The following is a 19,413-nucleotide window of genomic DNA, read 5'->3' on the forward strand; positions in this document are numbered from 1 at the left end:
AGATGAAAATTAGGGAGTTGATTTCATTATTATACTGAAATTAACTATATCTTCGTCTTTACCAGTTAACACTAGGCCGGTGTTGAAAAAATCGATTTCCCAATTCTAAATCGATTCTCATATTAATTCCTAAAAATTGATTCATATGTCTAAAGATCGATTTTTTTTTTGTTTTCTTTTATTTATTTATGTATTTTTTTTTTTTATCATAACATTACAACTTTTGGTTATTTTTTTGTTTATCCCCAAAAAAGGAATGTTTTGTTGGACACGAGAATAACTGGTGCCATGTTTTTGCCTTTAAATATGTTTAAAGGTATGAAAACATTAAAGTGTTAGGTTATAATTGCATACATTGTCTATATTTCATTACTTTATATACTGTCTTGGGGTTACATTTTCAAAAAATGCTAAAAACCAAATGCTCAAAAATTAAAAACCAAAATAGACCGAAAATGGAACAAATAAAAACAGAATGTGGAAAAACTAAAACCGATTTCATCCGTCTCTGTTTCCTCCCTGGATCTGTTTGGTAATTCTGACCCAAGATGTTTCTGAAAGCAGTTCTATCAGCATTCTGGGAGCTGATTGGTCCTTACAGCATCATTAGCTGCCAATACTTGCTGTTTAATCTCAATATGATACTAGTAGTAACATTTGGCATAACTACAGTCATATAATTCATGCAACAGCTCAAAAAACAGTTTTAATAACACTAACCCAAATCAATATCGGAATCGAATCGAATCGGATCGAATCGAATCTTGATAATTCATTCTGAATCTTAAGAATCGGAATCGAATCGATTCTTGACATTTGAATCGATCCCCAGCCCTAGTTAACACAACATAGGTTTGATTATAACGTAATGACACTTTAATAATGTATATTAATTCTGCTTTTCATGTAACTTTTATGGGAAGGAGTCTATGGAAAAATATATTTGGGAATATGGGGCTACCAACTAAAAAACCCTTTCACTTGGCGTGCCTTAATCTGAAAATATGTTGTTGGGTGAGCTTTTCAAATTTGCAGAGTTCTGTGACATCGGCTGCCATGAACAACAGCTGTAAGGAAATGGTTGAAAATAATATTTCTTTACTCTAATTCTGTGGTATTTTAACCAAAAATGTCACACATTGTCTCCATTTATCTTAAAAATGAACAAACTGGAAATTGCGAAGAGAACCCTGTCTAATAGCGACATAAGCTTTGCAAAAAAAAGGGTCTTTCCACTTGCATACTGTGGTTTTTCTGATGATTGAAAGAGAATATTCCACGAAACTGCTATGGAAACACCTTTATTTATTTATTTATTTTTGTTCCATCTACAGCTCAGTTGTAAAAACCAAAACAGTCATGACTGCTTTTATTTATTTCTCTTTATTCTGGGAACTGGCTTCGTTGGATGTGATGTAGCAGGCACAACAAGAGGGGCTGTGGCCCCACATAACTCATCAGAAGTTGCACATGTCATTCAGAAGTTTTAACTCAACTGCACCTCTGAGACATTGTGGACAGCGACCTCCAAGACATCTCGCTCTTACATAGAGTGCTTTGCCTCGCTGCTGCTCAGATGTCAATAAGCAGTTTTTTCACAACAAGAAGTGTTCTTTGAAAGGAGACTGAACCCCATTTGACTCCACACGATGCAAAAGCCAGCCACTAATGCATCACTGGACTAGAAAAATGGGGAGGGGGGTTGTCATGAAGGGTCTCCAATATAAAAACTACATCATATGAATATGAATCTGATGATTGTTGACAGAGAAAGGCCTTACTACTTCCAGGCTCCATAGAGCTAACGGCCAGCTTTGTACTAATGTGCAAATGAGTATCAGTATTCTTTCCAAGTGTAAAAACAATGTTTTTCTTAAGTACACTAGAATCATGTATCTGCATCACTTTAATCTTTAATCTTTTCCATGGTATAAAAAATGAGTTTGCAGCACAGAGTTTGATGTTTTACCCTTTGCACTAGTTTTCCATAGCTCCTTTATGTGTGCATGTACTGCATGTTTGTGTGTGTATCTGCGCGTGTGTGTTAAGACCACACGAGCAGGGAGCCTACCTGCCATCCCATATGGTTGGCATTCAGCCTAATTAAAGCTTTTGTTGCCTCACAAACTGGGTGTATTACCATAAGTGCTCCTCAAAGTCTTGTATTTATGGCAACTTGGCATTATAAACAAGGATAAAAAGAGAGCAAAGCCTGACTTCTTTGCACGTTGCTATAGAGACAGAAGAAAAGTTCCCAGGCGACACAGTAACGAACCAGCAATGCCAGCTTACATGCCCACGCGATGACCAGAAATAGTGTCACTGCAACATAAAGGAGTATGATTTTGTCTTTCACTTGACTTGTAGTCATGAAGCTGTGTTTCTACGAAAAGGAAAGTACAAAATACCTGCATGTACTCCAATTTAAATGTGACCACCGCAAACAAGACCTTTTAAATACTCAAAGAGCTTAAGTCGGTGAATACAAGATTCGCCCTTCGAGGTATTGACTGATGTGCCTTGCTAAACATCCACTTTGCCAACAAGAACACTCATCAAGTCTGGAGTCTATCTCAGCCATCCTCTACCGCGCACACCAACGCCAAAACCTGGAGGTTTTAGGAGAAATGAAATGCTCGCACCTCAGCCAAGAACATGACAAGACATTGGCTCTTCCTTGTTTTTCACTTCATCGTTTTTCTCCGTCAGGACTTCAACGCCCCGCTCCAGAGCCAAAAGCTTCTTGCTACTTAAGTCCTGTTTGTGTGACAGATGGAAGTGATGGACCAAAAACAAAGAACTTCACTAGAAGATTTTCCACTGTGAAACTTTTTCCACAGACAGAGGTGGCGTGTTGCACGGTTACGGGGCTCATGTGCTCTCGACTAAACATGATGGAAAAACAAGGGAGGCGTGGAGCATAAATCAGGTTAGCCTGTCGCTAACGCTGCACGTCAGCCGTGGGTCTTTTCCTCTTATCAGCGCTCGCAGGAGATCGAAGGCTGCTGCGCGTCCAATAAAAGGCCAATCTGCCTCTTCACGTGTAATGAACTCTTAACAGGACTGGAGGCGCTCCTCAGCGAAATGAGCACTATTCGGGTCCACTGTCATGTCGAGAGATGGTGAAAAGAGACAGGTGAGGAACAACATCTGGGGCCTCATTGACAGAGCTGGGTAGAGTAGCCAAAAATTGTACTAAAGTAAAAGTACTGTTACTTCAGGATAATATGACTCAAGTAGAAGTAAAAAGTAGTCATCCAAATAATTACTTGAGTAAAAGTAAAAAAGTACTTGGTGAAAAAACTACTCAAGTACTGAGTAACTGTTGAGTAACGTCTGATTTATTTTTTTTAACACAACCATTCAAACAGACAAAAGTACAAAATAATCATCTTCAGGCAAATTCAATCAATAAAATAAATTAAGATGAATAAAAAAGGAAAAATAGCTTAAATTAAAATAATCTTAAAGTAAATTCAAGTACTTTAATAAATTATAAAATAAATAAAATATTAAAATAATAAAAAATAAATTATGGTAAAAGGCTTACATTTATATAGCGCTTTCCAGCTGTACTCCTACAGCCCCAAAGCGCTTTACACTGCAAACATTCACCCACACACGCACACATTCACACACCGGTCGTCGGCGGAGCTGCCATACACAACGGTGCTGGCCTGGGATTCAGTGTCTTGCCCAAGGACACTTTGGTGGACACAGGCGGAACTAGGGTTCGAACCACTGCCCTTCAGGTTCATGGGCGAACGCTCTACCAACTGAGCCACCTTCCCACAAATTAAGCACAAGTAGCACAAAATTTCAAGCCTTTGTACTTTTCTTTTTTAACCAGGCAGAACTAGAACAAGCCCATGAACTCGTGTGTTTGAGTCTGTGTAAATGTGACAAAATATGCAAAAACAAAAATTTTTCCCAAAGAATCCCCCAGTGATGTCATGAGATTGACGCGTACGTGGATAAAAGGGATAAAAGAAAAGTAACAGCTCAACGTAGCCTAATGTAGCGGAGTAAGAGTAACAGTTTCTTCTTCACAAATCTACTCAAGTAAAAGTAAAAAGTATAGTGATTCAAAACTACTCCTAAAAGTACAAAATTTCCCAAAACTTACTCAAGTAAATGTAACGGAGTAAATGTAACTCGTTACTACCCACCTCTGTTCGTTGATCGCTAAAGGCTCCAAGTGGGACCATGAACATATTTCTCTCTTCATCTATGTGTGTTATCAAGGACAGAAATGTCTTAAGAGTGATGTGAACATATGCTGTAAAAAAAAAAAAAGAATAAAATAAAAAAATGGTTAACCGAAAATGAGCAGATGAGCTCAACAAGGAAAAGTTCAGCTTGAGGATGTTCATGGTCTCCATTCGTTGTCCCTGCAGCACAGCTGGCTGGCGTCCCTTAAAATCTGCTACTGTGAGGCTCCTTGTTGCATTTTTAAATCTGGATTGCGTTTAACCAAAAACGTCCTTAGCTGTGCGTTTTCAACATTGCACTATTGTTCAGTACGGGTGTCAGCATAACAATGACTTGGCTTTAGGGAGATTTGTATGATAATTCATTTAATCTGTGTAACCTAATCACGGTGCCAGACCGTAAACAGCAAGTAAACAAGAAGAGTCGGGGAAAAACTAGAGCATCATTAAAGATAGGTGGTTTGGCTGTCTCCTGGGGAACGGGTCACATTCCTTGCATAGACCTCAACACCCATCCACCAAACCGCACAGAATCACACATTATTTGCATTTTCAATTTTTCCTCTGTTTTGAAGATTTTGTGAAATCTATCCATCTTCTGTCTCCGAACCACTCTCTTTATTTGTCTCAGTTCTGTTGTTCCTGAACTCAGCTGTCTCTCTCCCGGCCCTACCATCTTTCTCACCTCTCCTCTCCCATCGTTCCCATTTCTCTTTTGTGAGCTAGCACGAGGAAGCAGACTCTTGAGTTTGATGGACAGATCCTGAGTGCCGACATCTCCCCCCGGTCGACCTTATCAGTCTCTGCACTTGGCAGAGCTGACTGGCAGCTTGGTTTTTCTGGCTGCACTTCTCACCTTCCATCGTCTCAAGAGTGCTGCGTACATGTGTGTTTCATTGCCCTCTCTCTCTGCCGTTGCATTCATGTTTCTTCAAATCCTGTGTGATCAACCTGATCTGAAAGCTTAAAGGCAAATTCTTGGTTTCTGCATTTTTGGGTAGCACACATTTCTGCCCATACTATAACCTGGGACTGCTCTATCAAAATGTTCTACTTATGAGCATTAAATAGTCTAAAGTTCTTATGCACTTTCACAAAATTACTGGTGTTGTGAAAAAGGCTGCAGTCCTTTCAAGAGAATTGGTTGCTGAATTTCTCCAAAAAAGCGTCTTCTGCTGGTCTTCTTTATCTGGTGCGTGTGCAGCTCCTTCTCAGTGGAAGGATAATGAAGATGCACGCAACATCAATGCACTTTCAAAAGGAAAAGTCTGCACATTTCTGGGTTGCACGCAGACATCAATGAAGAGGTCCCGTTAGCGTACAAACATGCAGAGAAACCCTTAATTGCTTTCAGATGTGGCAAACTATCCCAAGACCAAAGCTGGAGAGATTGAAAATTTACTGGTTGCTGATAAGGTTGTTAATGTTTTTAGTTGTCCATTTCTTGAGTCATCGTTCACATTTTGGTGCATTATCATATACCTGAAAAACTGAACCCCAAAAGTTTGAGGAACGAAACCTTCACAAGTTTCAAATGCTTTTTTAAAGGCTGTTAGCAGCAGTTCTCTTGGGGCGGGATTGTTGGTCAAACATTGAAAAACTTTGTTCTGGTTTCCCAAGACAGTTTGTGTGTATTGTTATTAAACTTTACATGTAAACACGCCACAATGAAAATAAAATTGACGTTTGTGTCTTTTTGTGCGGCCAGCCAGTCCTTGTTTTTATTCATCCTGTCAAGAAGTGGCATGATAATTGGATATATTGGCACACATTCATGGTCTCCAAAGCATAAAGCCAGCTGACTTTAGTTATAAGTATAGCAGAGTATCAGGGGAGCTATCAGCTGTAAAGTTTGCTCTTTAAAATGTGGCTTGCATCCATGTTAAAACAACTCTGCACCGCCAGGAGATGACGCCCAATCGTGTATGTGGGGAGACGCGTGGGTTGAAAAGGAGAAGAAAAAAGAAGATAACTAAGATGTCAAGTGTTAAACCTTTACAATAACATGTCTGAACCCCCGGAGTTCATACTTTCATATAGAGAGATGATAGAGGGAAGACATGATTCAAAAAGATGTTATAAAATGTTGCAAATCGAGTGAAGGAGGGCCATATTTACAGAACGTATAGGGATCCAATGATGAAAGATAATTAGGATTAAAATCAATGGTGCAGGTCAATGAAGCGCTAAGTTCATAAACCTTCAGGCCACTCCCAGATATTGACTGGTTGACGGCACACAAACACAGGGGGTAGGACAAACAGCAGCAGGAAGGCTGGGGGTGGTGGGTGAGCGAGGCCTCACCACTTACCTAATCAATTGCCACACTTACCGCCTGAGGAGCATCTGAAGCTGCACCCTCACAATTTGATTCATGGCTCCATTTTCCATCCACCCCGGCCCTCCCTGACTCCACATGCTTCCTTCTGCTTCACTGAGCTCAGCAGATTTTAATCTTTGACTCCAGAGAAACTATGAAATGAAGGAATCTTTCTCTTTTAATTTGTTGACAGTAATTGAAAGATTGGTCTTTTCATTCTTTCACCACTCCCTTCATTTTATCAGGCAAGGCCCCCAATGACTATTCATACTACACACAAAAAAATACATCAAATGTTTCTCAGCAAAGAGCTATATTGTGGGTGTATTCACTGTTGCATGCAGGCCAGGTGCTGAGAAGCCATGCTACAAAACTGCAGGACTCGAGTGAAGGTTGTGGTCAGTGAACTTGACCTTGTGAATGGTAATGTGTGTGCCAAAGCTGAGGTCCCAGCATGTGGTGGCTCAGGGGCTTTGTCTAAGTGGCACGTTTGAAAAACCAGAAGAGATGGGGGCAAGAGTATGAAAGTAGGTCTGTCTCTGTGGGCACAACTGTCCAAACACAACATGTTTTGTGTTTGCAAATTGGGTTCCAAAAACATTAAAAAGACAAATAAAGACAGTAATTATATTCCTGTCTGAATAGTGTACTTCTTCCATGGCCCCGAGAGCAACCCTGACAGCGTATCAGTGGCTGTTTTTACACTCAGTTACTTTGTCAATGCATTTCATCCTCTTCTGAGGCAAAGCACATTTATCAGAATTTAGAAAAAAACTACTACACTACTACTACCAACCGTGCATATTTTGTCAGGACCACTTCTTGAACATATCACAATTTTTTTATGTTACAAGCACTAGGTATTTGGTTGGAAGTGGCTGGCCTGTACTGCATCAACTTGGGCCAATGTGTGAATCCAGACATGGAGGCTGGCCTTTTGCACGAGACACGCAAAGCAACTTTACTTTAGTCGCATTTCCATTACCCCTAGATTTGTGCAAAACCCAAATAATGAAAAAGAAAAACCTGTAATGGAAATGCCTTTAATTAAGAAATACAATCCCAAATATCGCAAAACCCTTTTATGCTTTCACAAGGTGGTTTTTGAAGCTAAAGTCATCCAAATCTAGTTTCCAGCTGTTTTTGACATGATGTAGTTGTCCTGTAACTCTACTTAATCATTTATGCATTACATAAGAGCTTCACCTCTGAATAACAATTTGAATGATCCTCGATCCTACCGGCGGTAACCGTGATCACAATCATTTTTCAAAGACTAAAGATGTTTTTGTCCATCTTCAAAGTTCTCACAAGACGAGATACAGAGAGTTACGAGAATTATGCTTAAGCGAAAAACACCGTTCGATGGAAACACGACCCCAGAGTTTTGAGTTTCTTTTGCGAAAAAGTGTAATGGCAACGTGACTGTTGGAGCAACTCCAGCCTCAATCATGTGTTGGGACGCTACAAGCCAAAACCACCAAGACTTGATTTCATTACATGCTTCTCCCTTTGTTTTAACTCTGTTGCTACTTCCCAAGGTGAAACACAGGGGGAACAGAAATCCCCCGCTATTCCACCTCCGGGGTTGTTCACATACAAGACAAAGCAGAATATGAGTGCAACAGTCCTGCACTTGAAAGTTATTGTCTTAGCATCAACATCTGTTTATGATGAATTGAAGAAGCAAGGGAAGGGCACCCTTGTAATGGAAATGTTGTTTCTGTCACAAGTTGATGATCTTTCAAGAGTCATCTAATCAAACTGCTGCCACACAGCTATCGTTAGCCAGTGAAAGGGTGCAGCACATGGGGGTGGGGCAGTTTCAAAGTGCTTATTAGTGTAGCCAGCAGGGAGAGATATGATTGGTTGTCCGTGCCACGAAGCCACCACCTGTTGAGTACTTCTGCGTACGGTGGGTGCTAGTCTAACTTCCCAGTTCGCAGGCAGTGTTGCCAACTCCTCAGTAAGGAAAGTAGCTATTGGCTGTCCCAAAAGTTGCTAAATGACGTCATCGCATAATTTGCATAATTGGCAATTTGCATATAACTGTAATGGACGCTGTAGGAGAGAGGAATAACGTCGTGGGAGATACAAAAGTGAGTAAAAAACATCCTAAATATGTTTAGAACTACAAAGTACAAACATTAACAACATTTAATGATTGTAATGCTTTGTCTAGATCCACATTACACACATCAGTTTTGTCCTGTATTGTTAAATGTTATAACAGCAAATTTAATCAAAAGATTGTTATGTAGGGTGAAATTGCTAGCTCTACAACCAACCCTCCTCCTTTATCCGGGCTTGGGACCGGCAAAGTGACCCAAAAGAAAAAAGAAACGTTTACATTTACATCCCGCTCTGCAAGCCAGTAGCGGCTTTGAGCAAGCACATTTCATTTGCAGTCTGGACGTGGAGTGGTGAGGGTCTCCTCTCTGCTCTGCTCTGCCCACCAGATAGGTCTCCAATAACACCAGTCGCTAGTCGCTTTTTTGAAAAAAAGTCGCTATAGGGGTCTGAAAAGTCGCTAAATCTAGCAACAAAGTCGTTAAGTTGGCAACACTGTTCGCAGGTGCACTCACCAACGCGTCGAGCATTATCCGTCCAGCTCCCTGAGACTAAACCCAGGCCTCCGTTTCTCCCTCCGAGTTTACAAGTGTCTCACACGAGGGTGTCATCCACAGAGCTGGCAGCATGTCTGTGTGGAATGCACTCGGTCAATGTTCTGACCCGCTCACGTGGTTCACAGAGACTGCCGGGGCAGCACTGGACCTCACACATGAAGATGGTTCACGACATGATTTGAGTTGCAGCGCATTCCTGAAAGCCCCTCAGTGCTGCACGGTAAACTCTAAATGTGCTAACAAACAAACAGTGACACAATCACGCAGAGACAGCCCACCCAATTAAAAAAATAAATAAACAAACACACCAAGCACACCCACACCCACTCACACACCGGCTATGGGAGAGAATAATCTGCATGCTGAGTGGACCGACAGATATATATGTCTGGTTTAAAAATAAAGGAGGCATGTCACACAGCTGTGAGATGCTGGGAGCTATGTGTGTCAAGCCCGCTTAAATCACAACAGCTGACATGACAAGCCACCACCTCTCTGTGGACTTTTCCTCCTCTCCTCTGCCATTTACTTTACTATTTATTACCCTGCCCATCTACCGCAGTCCCTGATAACACCAATCACTTTACTTTCCCTCTTCTTTTTCTCATTACAAGCATCGTCTCACTTCCATCTTCACTCCTTGCCTAAATATAAAGCCACCCACTCGTGACAACTGCACTGGCAGCTCAACAAAGCAGCACCCCGGGGAACGGGAAGGAATGATTCAAGCGATGAGTTCTGTTGACACAACTCAGTCATAATTCAGTGAAAAACATCAGAGATGCAAATGCACTGCGTGCAATCACGTCACTTAAAATTACACCTCCCCCTCGCCTTGACTGTTGTGATATATGAGCTTTCTTAAGAAAAAAAAGAAATCCATGAAGTTTAAATTGCCAAGATAAGTCAGAAGTGCCCTTACGGAAACTAAACCAAACCACTGAGGGGGATTTGCTGTCCAGAAATCTCCAAATACCAGATTTACACCACCCTGGGGACAGATCCCACCCCGCTGCCAAAGACAACACTTCACTGGCAATCAGCACCTCGGCGCTCAACACGAACAAATCAGCAGCTCTATGAAAAGGATGAAAATGTTTAAAAGTTACTCACCACTTCCTGCTCTCCCCCTGGCTGTGCTGGGAACGAGGTGGAAGAGGGGGAAGAAGCACACCAAATGAAAAGGGGATCTCAGAGGGGGCAAAGAGAGCATCAGCAGAGCAGCCGCCTGAAGCAAACACTTTCAAACGGCACCCTCTAATTGAAAAGGTCTGTGTTCGTCTCTCTGATCAGAAAATCCAAGAGAAAGCAGAGGAGAAAGGAAAGCCGGAGCTGTGGGTGATGAGTAGGAGATGCACAACACTGGGCAGAGATGATCAGCAGGGTGAGGTGCTGAGAGGAAGGGAAAGAAAGACCGAGCTTTTCAGCAAATGAATGCGATCACAGCTGACCACCAAAGCGCTTACTGAGAGGACAGTGCACTGACCCCACCCACTGCCTGACAACCGCAGTCAGTGTGTTTCCTTAGCTAGTGCCAAAGTGGTGCGAGAGAGCAGGAAGCAGATTTGCCTTCATGTTTGAAGACTAACACTTCCAATGAAAAATTCAAGAGAAGTTAGACATCACACAGAATCTTTGCTGGATAAAACTTTTAGATGTTTTTCTTATTTTTTTATGAATAAATTCAAGCAAAGCAGCTGGATATTTGCTACCCTCTAACTCAAGTTCATAGAAAGTTTTACTTTCTAATTAACTGACTGAATTAAAAAAAAAATATGCATTACAACTACCGAACCAGAAACAGGTAAACATGTTTAGCACTAAAGCCGGGTTTTCTTTACACTTTTTCACAAAACAAAAGCGAAGCTCTGAGTTTGCGATAAAGGCAGCACTGCAGGAGGTCGGCAGTGATTTTCTCTGTATGACTGTAACGCTCCTAGTTCTCTCTCCTTAACTCCCCGTTTCTCATCCTGCTTCACTTCTCTTTAAAAGGACAAAAAGGAAAATTGACAAAATTCAATTCAAATGATTATTCAGAGGCAAAATGTAATGCAGATTAATTAGTGTTATAGCACAACTACATCATATTGATGAGGCCAAAATCAGCTGGAAACTAGATATTGATGGACTTCCGGTTGAGGGCGCATGGAGTGAAGACGTGTTAATCTCTAGCTCCCGCTTTAATTACCTTTAAATACACCCCACCTGTATTTATTGAACTGGAAACCACTGGTATTTTTCTTTATTACTACCTCGATATACACTGACACGATTTAGGACCGAAAATGCCTCCCAAACCTACTAAATCGCAAGAGAAGTCGGAGCCTGACGCGGCTGCCGTTGGCAAAGCCGAATTGATCGCCATATTGTCGGACCACAGATCAGCCTTGCTGGCTGAGCTCAAAACGTCATTCAAAGAGCTGAGTGAGAAACTGGACGGACTCCAGGAAACGGTCAACTGCCATGACACCAGACTGACATCTCTGGAGGATAATGCTGAGTCCCTTCACCAGCGGTTGGTGACGGTGGAGACTCTTTGCGACACATTGCAGTCCGATAACCAGAAGCTAAAGGCTAAGCTAACGGACCTGGAGGGGAGGAGCAGGCGGAGTAACGCGCGGCTCGTCGGCTTACCTGAGGGGATTGAAGGACCGCAACCCACCAGCTTTTTCTCCCGGTTGCTGAAGGAAGTTCTTGGTGAAGATGTTTTCCCCTCCGCACCGGAGCTGGACCGGGCTCACCGCAGCCTGGCTCCCAAGCCGGGTCGCGGGGACAGACCCCGGCCCGTCCTGATATGTTTTCACCGCTTCCAGAATAAAGAGCTGCTGATCCGGGAGGCCAGGAAGAAAGGCACGCTGCAATACCAGGGACACGCTTTCCGAGTCTACGAGGACTACTCTGCAGAGGTGGTGACCCAGCGGAGGGCTTACACGGCGGCGATGGCGGCTTTATACAAGATGGGACTGAAACCCGCTCTCCTGTACCCGGCCAGGCTCCGCATCACGCAGACGGACGGCACCCGCGTTTGGCTTGGATCAGTGGCCGAGGCAGATAAGTTCATCCAGGCGTTTAAAGACTCCTCATAACGGTGTAATCTACAGTGATTTTGTAAACCACGGACTTTTAAAAAAAAAAAAAAAAAATATTATTATTTTTTTTAATTTAAGCCTTTTCATTGCACAGGTAAAATTTTTACAACCGTGATTTTTTTTTTTTTTTTTTTTACTACTGGTGAGGTTTCTGTGCATTTATAATATAACGCAGTCAGTTTACAAACGATTGTTGTTGGTTTCTTTTTTTTTTTCTCTCTCTTTTTTTTGAGGAGGGGGGGGGGGGTTGTTTTCCATGTCTTTTCATTTATACATTTGTAGATGAGTAAGTTTTACTATTTTTTTTCTCTTTTATAGCTTGTCTTCTTATATTTGTTCAGGTCAGTTTGATACCCAGAGCATTTGCACTACCTCATTTCATTTACATATGTATGAGGGTTTTTTTTTTTTTCTTTTTTATTTATATTTTCTTTTTTCTTTTCTTTTCTTTTTTTTTTTTATTTTATTTTTATTTCCCATTTTATTTGTATGTTTGAAAATGAGCAAGCTCCACTGGTTTACTACCCTGTTCTATGGGTCTTTATATTGAGGCCGTTTTATTTACACTCCCTTTATCAGGTTTACAAGTAACAGGCTGGGCTGAGCTTGGAAGGTTTTTAAAGCACCATAGATATTTCAACTTTTAATTCTGGGGATATTATGCAGTTCCAATTGCTTTACTTATGTCTGGAATATGCACAAAGGGAATTATGTATCGGTATGTATCCTTTTTTTTTTTTTTTTTTTTTTTAAGTATTATCATTGTTCTTTTTTTATTTATATAGTATTATTATTATAATTTTTTTTTTTTTTTTTAAGTTTTTTTTTCTATTTACACTCATCTACCTCTCACCACGTTCAGCTCTCCCCTCTGTATCAGGTGGGGAACTTAACGTATTAATCAAAAGGCGGAATAGAGAGCTTTTTTTTATTGTATTTTATTTTTTTATTTTTCATTAGATAAGATAGGTAATCTGGAAGTCTGGAAGTTAGTTAGGGAAGGTGTGTTGTTTGTTCTAACAGCTGAAGTCACCTTAGGGTTGGGGGGAGGTTATTTTTATTTTACTGTCACTCAGGGTATAATGGTTGTTCATTCTTACCACTTAAGTATCTGGTTTAAACTTTGTCGGCGCTGTACCACTTGCCTGATGAGTAAATGCCTATTCATAATATATTTCACGCAGAAGCAGCATGACCGGAGACATTAACTTTGTCAGCTGGAATGTCAAGGGCCTGAATCATCCAGTAAAGAGGAAAAAGTCACTAGTACATCTTAAGCATATGAGGGCGGGAATTGCTTTTCTACAGGAGACTCACCTTCGATGGTCGGACCACTCCCGTTTAAAATGTGGGTGGGTGGGGCAGCTCTTCCACTCCACTTTTCGGGCTAAGGCGAGAGGCGTTGCCATATTGGTGAATAAGGACATATCTTTTACCCCCTCTGATACCATTGTAGATTCAAACGGTTGTTACATTATAGTTACAGGCAAACTCTATAACACCAAGGTCATACTGGCTAATATATACAGTGAGAGTAAAAAGTATTTGACCCCTTGCTGATTTTGTTGGTTTGCCCACTAATAAGGACATGATCATTCTATACTTTTAATGGTAGATGTATTCTAACATGGAGAGACAGAATATCAAAAAGAAAATCCAGAAAATAACTTAAAATAATTTATTTTAATTTATTTGCATTTCATGGAGGGAAATAAATATTTGATCCCTCTAGCCAAAAGCACCTAATACTTGGTGGCAAAGCCTTTATTTGCAAGCACAGCGGTCAGACATTTGTTGTAGTTTACCACAAGGTTAGCACACATATCAGGAGGAATTTTGGCCCACTCTTCTTTGCAGATCCTCTCTAAATCATTAAGGTTGGTGGGCTGTCACTTGGCAACTCGGACCTTCAGCTCCCTCCATAGATTTTCAATTGGATTGAGATCCGGAGACTGGCTGGGCCACTCCATGACCTTAATGTGCTTCTTCTTGAGCCACTCCTTTGTTGCCTTTGCTGTATGCTTCGGGTCGTTGTCATGTTGGAAGACCCAACCGCGGCCCATTTTCAGCTTCCTTGCAGAGGGGAGGAGGTTGTTCCCCAGGACTGCACGGTACATGGCTCCATCCATCTTTCCACTGCTGCGGTGAAGTAGCCCTGTGCCCTTGGCAGAGAAACACCCCCAAAACATAATGTTTCCACCTCCATGCTTGACGGTGGGCACAGTGTTCCTGGGGTCATAGGCAGCATTTTTCTTCCTCCACACACGACGGGTAGAGTTCAGGCCAAATAGTTCAATTTTGGTCTCGTCTGACCACAGAACCTTCTCCCAATCACTTTGTGCATCTTTGAGGTGATCATTGGCATACTTTAGGCGGGCCTCCACATGTGCCTTCTTCAGCAGGGGTACCTTTCGGGCACTGCAGGATTTTAATCCATTGCGGCGCAAGGTGTTGCCAATTGTTTTCCTGGTGACTGTGGTCCCAGCTGCCTTGAGGTCATTCACCAACTCCCTCTGTGTGGTTGCAGGACGATTCATCACAGTTCTCATGATCCTTGCCACCCCACGAGGTGAAATCTTCTGTGGAGCACCAGACCGAGGTCTATTGATGGTCATGTTAAACTTCTTAGATTTTCTCAAAATTGCACCAATAGTTTTTACTTTAATACCTAGCATCTTGCTAATGTTTTTGTAGCCAATACCAGATTTGTGCAGGTCAACAATCCTGTCTCTGAGGTCCTGAGAGAGTTCTTTGGTCTTACCCATGTTGGAGGGTTTGGAATCTGTCTGATTGTCTGATTCTGTGAACAGGTGCCTTTTATACAAGTGATTAGTTAGAACAGGTGTCTTCAATTCAGGTAACAGGTTGATTGGGAGTGTCTAACTGGTCTGTGAAAGCCAGAACTCCTAATGCATACTAGGGGATCAAATATTTATTTCCCTCCATGAAATGCAAATAAATTAAAATAAATTATTTTAAGTTATTTTCTGGATTTTCTTTTTGATATTCTGTCTCTCCATGTTAGAATACATCTACCATTAAAAGTATAGAATGATCATGTCCTTATTAGTGGGTAAACCAACAAAATCAGCAAGGGGTCAAATACTTTTTACTCTCACTGTATGCTCCGAATTTTGACGACGCTCAGTTTTTCGAGCGTCTCATCAAATCACTCCCGGATCTAAATTCTCACCTGCTCATTATGGGAGGGGACTTTAATTTTTGTTTAGATCCTGGGATGGATAGATCATCAACTAGACGTGGTTATCCAGCATTCAAATCAGTTTCCCGGATGCAATCTTTTCTCTCAGAATTTGGTATGTCTGATATATGGCGTTTTCTGCATCCTAAAAGCAGGGAGTACTCCTTTTTCTCCCATGTACACCACACTTATAGTAGAATTGATTATTTTTTCACTGACAATAAACTAACCCCATACATACGTTCTTGTGAATATCAAACTATAATAATATCTGACCATGCTCCCCTCTTGTTGAAACTGAACTTGCCTGAATCCAGAACAACTAGAAGAAACTGGAGGTTCAACTCTTTACTATTAGCAGATGAGAATTTTGTAAATTTTTTATCGGAACAAATTTCTCTATTTTTAGAAATTAACATGACCTCGGATGTTTCCGTTTCCACTGTTTGGGAAGCCCTTAAGGCTTATTTAAGAGGGCAAATAATATCTTTCATGGCCAATAAGAGAAAGAACTCAGGAGCAAAACTATTAAAACTTGACGAACAAATAGCTGAAATTGATAGGAGATATGCACATCTCCCAACTCCTGACCTATATAAAGAGCGCCTGAAACTTAAGGCAGAATATGACCTTGTTTCGTCATCCATTATAGAAAATCTACTGCTCAGGAGCAGAAGTGCTACATATGAGCATGGTGAGAAGGCGGGGGAAATTTTAGCCAGACAATTGAAGGGGGCGAGAGCTAAACAAATTATCAATGGGGTGCTTTCTCAGGACGGGGTGGTCACGGTAGACCAACAGGATATAAACAACATTTTTAAAAACTATTACAGTAAGCTGTACACCTCCAGCAGCCCCTCCGATCCCAACGCCATGCAGAACTTTTTTAAGGATCTAAACACCCCATCATTGTCTCAAGATCAGGTCTCAGATTTAGATAAACCGTTAACACAACAAGAAATAGTGGACGCCATTAAGTCCCTACAAACCAAAAAATCACCAGGTCCGGATGGCCTGCCGTGTGAATTTTATGTGAAATTCTCCACACAGTTAGCTCCCATTCTGACGGCCATGTATTCGGAATCATTGGAATCAGGATCCCTCCCACCCACCCTGAACCAGGCATGTATAACATTACTGGCAAAGAAAAATAAAGATCCCTTGGACTGCGGATCCTACAGACCCGTTTCCTTGTTAAACACAGATTACAAAATATTAGCCAAAGCACTGGCTCATCGGTTGGAGAACCCTTTACCCAGTGTGATATCTCCAGACCAGACAGGTTTTGTCAAGCATAGACGCTCCTTTTTTAATATTCGACGCCTGTTTAACATAATGTACACTCCTTGCCAAGCTGCCTCAGAATGCCTTCTTTCCATGGATGCCGAGAAGGCATTTGATAGAGTACAATGGGACTACCTCTTTGAAACGCTGAAAAATTTGGATTCGGTGCCACGTTCATCACTTGGATCAAATTGCTATACTCCAAACCCTCGGCTATGATTTTGACCAATAATTTATACTCAAGGCCCTTTGATCTACACCGTGGAACTCGCCAGGGATGCCCCCTCAGCCCTCTTCTTTTTGTCTTGGCTATCGAGCCCCTGGCTGTAGCCATTAGATCTAACCCCTCTATGATGGGAATAAATAGAGGGAATATAGAACATAAACTATCCCTTTATGCTGACGACCTTCTCCTTTATGTGTCTAATGCAGAGACTGTAATTCCATTCATACTTAATTTGTTACAACAGTTTGGTGAGATCTCGGGTTATAAACTAAATTTGAATAAAAGTGAGCTGCTGCCTCTAAATGTGGACGTCTCATCACTAGAAAAAATTAGGTTACCCTTTAAAGTCACAACGGACAGTTTCAGTTATTTAGGAGTTACAGTAACAAAACATTTTAAAGACCTTTTTAGCCAAAATTATGGGAAACTGTTCACACAAACCAAGCAGGATCTGGCTAACTGGACCCCCATGTACACCTCACTTATAGGCAGAGTCAATGCAATTAAGATGACTGTGCTCCCAAAGTATTTGTACTTGTTTCAATGCCTGCCTGTATTTATTCCTGGCACTTTTTTCAAAAAAATTGACTCAATGGTGTCATCATACATTTGGAATGGCAAACAGCCGCGCTTGCGCAAGGAGTTTTTGCAAAGAGCAAGACATGATGGAGGCATGGCCCTTCCAAATTTACGGTTTTACTACTGGGCTGCCAATTTGTATTGCATGTCACACTGGACATATTACCATCTAGATCAGGAAAGTCCTACCTGGGTGAAATTGGAGACACATTCTTGTGGCTCTGTTTCCTTACCAGCCCTAATGGGTGCAGCACAGCCTTTATCAATAAACATAACCAATACTAACCCTGTAGTCAGCCACTCGCTCAAAATCTACTCTCAATTTAGAAAACGTTTTAATCTGCAGGATATGAGCCTTTCCAGCCCAGTGGCCTCGAATCACTGCTTCCCACCCTCAAAACTTGACACAGCTTTTAATTTGTGGCATCGAAAGGGTCTGAAATGCTTTAATGATCTCTTTATCAACAATATATTCGCCTCTTTTTCGGATCTGTCCAAGAAGTTTAATATACCCAGTTCCCATCTATTTAGATACTTCCAGATAAGGGATTATGTTAAGAGTGTTCTTCCACAGTTCCCCAATAAACCCTCTAAATCAATCACAGATGACATCATATCATTTAACCCAACGAAGAAGGGAGCAATCTCACAGATTCTCGGGTTATTCTCAGAATTAGACTCCCCCTCCTTGGCAAGAATTAGGACTGCATGGGAAGAAGACCTCCAAACAGCAATAGATGACGGAACCTGGTCAAAAATTGTGAAAAGAGTTCACTCTTCTTCAATGTGTGCACGACACTCACTAGTTCAATTTAAGGTGATACACAGGGTGCACCTCTCAAAAGCAAAACTGGCTAAAATATATCCACAAATTAACCCCATATGTGACAGATGTAAATTGGAGGACGCAACATTAATCCACATGTTCTGGCTCTGTCCGAGGTTACAGGGGTATTGGAAGGCTATTTTTGAAGCTCTCTCCACGGTGTTAGCGGTTAAGATCGACCCAAACCCTCTGATGTCTATATTTGGGATTATTCCTGATGGAATGAAGTTACCTGTAGGGGGACACAAAGTGATCGCTTTTACCACCCTTCTGGCACGCCGCCTGATACTTTTGAAGTGGAAGGAGGCTGTCCCACCCTCAGTTTCCCACTGGATAAGGGATGTGCTGTCAAATCTGAAACTGGAGAAAATCCGGTATACACTACGGGGCTCTGAAAAGAAGTTTTTTAGAGTATGGAGACCTTTTTTGACCTTTTTTGATAAACCCTCCACACAAGTGCAGTAATTAATCTTAGTCAGATACCCGTATGGGGTTGCTGGCGTCTCAGGCCTTGTCATGCTGCTTCTACAATATGTTTTAGTCTTTAATTATACTGTGTTTCACTAAGCGCCTTGTATTAATGGGTTACTCAGTCTTGAGAAGTCTTTGTTATACGAACATATGTTGTAAAATCTCACTAAGTAGAATAAGCCTAACATCATTGAGTGACAGTAGGGGTAAGGGAAGTTCGTTGTGGGGAGGGAATGTTTAATGTTTTGTTTATGTGCAAGTAAAAATCAATAAAAAGAACTGTGAAAGAAAGGAAACTAGATATTGATTACGTTAGATTGACAGACATCACACCCAGTGCTGCCAGAGGCTTGGAAATGCACAAAAATCATTTCCATTACACTTTTGCGAATAAGTGGATGATCGAAGCGCCTGGAAAACCCCGTTGTGAAGCATAAAAAGGTTTTTTGTGATATTTGGGAGTTTTTTCAAATTAATACCGTTTCCATGGCATGATTTCTTTTCGATATTTGGGGGTTTTGCCCGAGTCTAGGGGTAATGGAAATGCATCCTAAGACTGGAATAAGAACAGCTAGCTT

At 41.4% G+C, this 19,413-nt stretch overlaps 1 protein-coding gene across 2 annotated transcripts in view; it reads right to left on the bottom strand.

Annotated features, from left to right (window-relative positions):
- Positions 1-19,413, bottom strand: part of prickle2b (prickle homolog 2b) — a 125,513-nt gene that overhangs the window by 49,787 nt on the left and 56,313 nt on the right. Inside the window, exon 1 of one of the 2 annotated variants that reach the window (XM_061727852.1) lies at positions 10,272-10,554. The exons of the other annotated variant lie outside the window; for it this stretch is intronic. The gene's annotated coding sequence lies outside the window, so the exon portion shown is untranslated. Of the gene's footprint in view, positions 1-10,271; positions 10,555-19,413 lie in introns of those variants that run through there. 2 annotated transcript variants of the gene reach the window in all.

This window comes from Cololabis saira, chromosome 8, assembly GCF_033807715.1.
Source record: "Cololabis saira isolate AMF1-May2022 chromosome 8, fColSai1.1, whole genome shotgun sequence".
NCBI classification, from domain to species: Eukaryota; Metazoa; Chordata; class Actinopteri; order Beloniformes; family Belonidae; genus Cololabis; species Cololabis saira.